The following is a 4,899-nucleotide window of genomic DNA, read 5'->3' as shown; positions in this document are numbered from 1 at the left end:
TGGGACCATGAGGTGAGACAAAGGGCAAACTCAAAACAGATTTATGTGACTGGACTACAGTGGTACCTCGGGTTACATACACTTCAGGTTACATACGCTTCAGGTTACAGACTCCGCTAAACCAGAAATAGTACCCCAGGTTAAGAAGTTTGCTTCAGGATGAGAACAGAAATCGTGCGGCAGCAGCGGGAGGCCCCATTAGCTAAAGTGGTGCTTCAGGGTAAGAACAGTTTCAGGTTAAGAACGGACCTCTGGAATGAATTAAGTACATAACCAGAGCTATCACTGTACTTTTATAAGGGAGAAGGCTCCCAGTATGCTTTCAGTCTGGAAGCCCTTTTAGAGATGACAAAAAATAGTTGCAAAAGTAGGTTTAACTGCTAAAGACTTTTTTGGCTCACTGACTTCTATCTCCAGGGCTAAAGTGTACAGATTGTATAACAGCTGAATGACTGGGATGTACCAGGGTGAAAGTGAAGAAAAGGTCATTGAATTTTGCTTTATGATGTTGCCCACCATAATTAAATAGCTTACTTTATCAACATTCAAACAGGGCAGCAAAAAAGCTGAAATGCATATCACTTTCTAAAACCTCACAAAGGGGCAGCTTCTAATAATTATTTGCTTTCATGATGTTTATCAGTGACTAAATTCATGCAGCGAGAGAGAAGAATCTTACAGCTGGACCACTGTAAAATTGGTAGAGCAAAAATGTGCAATGTTCCAGTACACATTTTAATGCATGCCTCCTGATCTATATCAGGAAGGAAAAGGAAAAGAAGATAACCATTCTGAGCTGATTGGTTTAACCCAATGCAAAGTAGTGGGGGGGGGTGGCAATCTTCATGCAGGCACACCATCGGGGCACAAAATTATCAAGGAAGGGGCTGTTCCCCCTCAAAATTCCCCGGCATACTTCTTCGTGCAGCTTACAGTTGAGCTATGGAACTTATTCCCAAAGGAAGCAGTGATGGCCACTAAGCTGGATGGCTTTAAAAGAGGATTAGACAAATTCATGGAGGCTACTGGTCACAATGGATATGCTCTGTCTCTACAGTCAGATTCAGTAATACTTCTGAATACCGCAGGAAGTGAGAGTGCTCTTATGCTTGGGTCCTGCATGTGGCTTGTCAAAAAGCACCTATTTGGCCACTATGAAAAGAGGAGGCTGGACTAGAATGGGCTATTGGCCTGATCCCACAGCTTCTCCTTGTCTTCATATGTTTGTACCTTGGCGAACAAAAATCTCTGTCCTAATTTTGTTGTTGTGGCAGTTGGTTTTGCCCATAGCTTCTTCTGACCAAAGGAGGACTCTGCTATTTAAGTCTCGTGGTCTTTGTTACCAAGTTTTGCTTACTATTGGAATTGCCATGCTACTGAATGCTTTAACCACAAAATATTCCAGTAGAACAGAAGTAGCCAATACGGTGCCAATATTGGACTACAACTCCCATCATCCCTGACCACTGACCATGCTGGATGGGGCTGATAAGAGCTGTATGTAGTCCAACAACAGCCCAATGATTCTCCATCCCTGAAGCACTTTGAGGTTAGAAATCTCCCTCTCCCCTGCATTTTGTCTCAGCATTCGTTTTGGGGGTCATCTGAAAGTGTACCCTTACGTCACAGGTAACAAGTTACATAGCACAGTGCTATGTAAGATGAAACCTTTTTTCTTGGCACTCAGCAACAAAGGCATCTTTAGATGCCATAGTCATGGCTGAATTTTCATAAATGCATTCTCCGTGTAACTACCTCAGACTTCTGCTCAGTCAAATTAATCCAGAAACTTATGCTGTTTCTAAAATAAATAAAACATTTCCAGGAATTTAATTAGTGAATATAAACTTTTTTAAAGAGATAAAAAAGAGGTTTGCCTTTGTGCAACAGATGACGCCTCTATTGACATTCCACTTACATTGTTCATTGACATAATTGAGAAAATCATTAACAATTCCCACCTAGAGCCCACAGAGAAATAATTGAGTGAATATGAAGCTGCTAAATTGCAGTTCTAGTCAATGGCACAAGAGCAAACAACTGTATGCAAAATTCAGAAGATTGATCCTTCCCAACCAAGTTCACCTTCCAGAAGACAATGTTCATAATGCAGCTAGATGGGAGAAATAAAGACTTGGTGAATTTGATTTCCGATAAATGCTTAACAAGAAAAGGTTTAATTTGGATTTAATGGCTCAGTATTTCCCCTCATTCTTTATATCGGCAGCATGGATTTCTCGAGAAGAGTGTACAGTAAGGAGGAGGGCCTTTTGAGTCTCCAAGTGCTGTTGGACACCAACTCCCATCAATCCCAGCCAACATGACCAATTAATAGGGATGGTGGGAGTTGTAGTCCACAACATCTGGAGGGCCACAGGTTCCCCATTGCTGCTCTGCAAGCCTCCCCCTTCCTACCACAATGGGCAGGCTTGTCAGATGCTTCCCACTCCATACGGTATGTCATGTCATTTGCAGAGGCAAGGAGGAGAGCTTTGTCTGGATTTTAGGGAAATCCCTCCCCATGGAAGACCATGAATGTTCAGTACTGTTAAGTCTCTGAAAGAGTTCCCAGGGGAAAGGGGTTGATGGTTAAACCACTCTGAGAACGGTAGCTCTGTGGGGGAAACAGGGGTCTCCTAACAACTCTCAACACCTTTAACAAGCTACAGTTTCCAAGATGCTTTGGAAGAAGCCCTTACTGTGTAAAGTGCTATGATACTGCTTCAGATGTATACTGTAGGGGCCTATTCTTAAACACTACTCTGGATAGCTCACAACAGCGACCAGCCACCATTAATGTACAGTCTCAAAGTGAAAAGTTGGGAGACCTTAAACACAAGCATTCCATGCCCCAAATGGGAGACTGGCTCCATCTGTCTTTGGGGGAAATGCAGTGCATTGCTTGGGTCTGCTTGTTTAGACACTGGAACCACACACCCCTTCTCACAACTCATATTACTAGCATTGATGTTGCCTCTTCCACATTTCGGCAGCAAATATTCTTCTTAATCTTCGTGCCACTGCCATCTCTTGCATGACAAGTCCTGTATTCCCGATGCTTTTAAAAAAGGCAATTTGTGCTTACTTTGCAGAAGACAGTACTCACGAGTCACAAACAGATCACCCATGTGAAAATATTATCCCTGCAGTTCTGCCAAGGTCATTTAAGACCTATGGTAAAATGCTGAGTAAGTGAAGACTGCAGGAATAGGTTGAGGCCACTGTCACCCTGAAGTCTTTCTTGAGTCTCTCTGTTACTTGTCTTCTCCACCTGTTCTGACTTTGAGCATTTCTAGACAAGCAACCAAGTTATAAAATATGTATTTTATCAAGGCTAACTTGAGAAATCTGTATCACAGGACTTCAATGACTTTACCTTGAGTATTTCCCAATGTTCCCAATAACCTATTTACAGTATTAAGTCCCCATCTGGAACCGCCCTTAGGATGAATGCATTTCTAACATGAGGTGCCTTTATTTTCATAGAAGTAATGTTGTATGTATATATTATGCAAACTATTCAGGCTGACCTTGCACGTTTTCCAGAGGCAGACAAGATTACAAGGGTTGGCTTTTTAGTAAAGGCCATGCAACCTCTCCTATATTGCCTAATGATCAAAGTCCATCAAGACTCTTATAGACATTCTTTGGATTTTCTTTGTTGGACTCCTATGGACCTTGTTTGACCTACTGTCTTTACCAGCCAGCTCTTACCCAAAGTATAGGTAATTAGATACAGCACACAGAGTCTCTCTGCATATGGAAAAGGTTACAGGTCAGCTCCTTGGCTAGTGCTGCAAATCCTTTTATTTCAATAGAGCTATGCCAATTACACCAACTGCCAGTTCATCCCAGTGGTAATTTGAAGCCAATGCGACTGACAGTGATATTAGGCAGAGCCTGATGAACAAGAGGAACAACGTTCAGCAGTGGAGCACTGACTTGCTGATCAGTAGAAATATTTTCCTAGCTGAACATGCTCATTTTCTCACAGAACCGAGGACTTAAGTGGCTTGAATTACAACTGGGATAGAGTGACAGCTGGCAGAATTGGCAGGTCCCCATTGAAATGAAGGGATTTGTCGTAGCCAAGTTCCTGATCCCTCACCTTCCAACTGAAACGACTCTGTCTCATGCCAGGAATTGTTCTCCTGCTCTGAAAGGCCATTACTCCAGTCACGTTGCTGTCGTTCAGCTGCTGCACTTATTAAATAATGAAGTAACAAGAAACCTATTACATCTTTCTATTGTGGGCTTTGTGTCCTAGTTTAAGCAGGTCTGTGCTTTTCTGACCAGCCCCTTCAAACCTCCTAGTCACTTTGCCTTTTGCTCTGAAAGTGTCTTTCTTTGCTGTTCTGTAGGCTCCCGTCTCAATAACCATTAGTTAAGATGGCAAGTGCTCACCCTCTTCACCCTCAGAGGTGACTCCTAAAAAAACTAGCAAGGGACACGACCAAGACCAACATTGGGGGAGCAAGAATTTATCATACTGCTATACAGTGGTACCTTGGGTTACAGGCACTTCGGGTTACAGACTCCGCTAACCCAGAAATAGTACCTTGGGTTAAGAACTTTACCTCAGGATGAGAACAGAAATCGAGCGGTGGCAGCAGGAGGCCCCATTAGCTAAAGTGGTGCTTCAGGTTAAGAACAGTTTCAGTTTCAAGAACGGACCTCCAGAACAAATTAAGTTCTTAACCCGAGGTACCACTGTATAGGGCTTTAATGTCCTGTTAGTGAAAGTTAGAACAGTGAATGGAATGGTGAAAAATATCTGAAGCAAGCAGCCGCTATCCCTTGAACAGAGGTCGCTGCTGTGGTGCCCATCGGTACTAATGTGCCCACCAGTACATCCTATGATTCCTGTGAAATTTGTCAGTAAGTATCCCACCCCACCTC

Source organism: Podarcis tiliguerta (genome assembly GCF_965153285.1).
Source record: "Podarcis tiliguerta genome assembly, chromosome: 5".
In the NCBI taxonomy this organism is placed as follows: Eukaryota; Metazoa; Chordata; class Lepidosauria; order Squamata; family Lacertidae; genus Podarcis; species Podarcis tiliguerta.
This window is presented reverse-complemented; position numbering follows the sequence as displayed.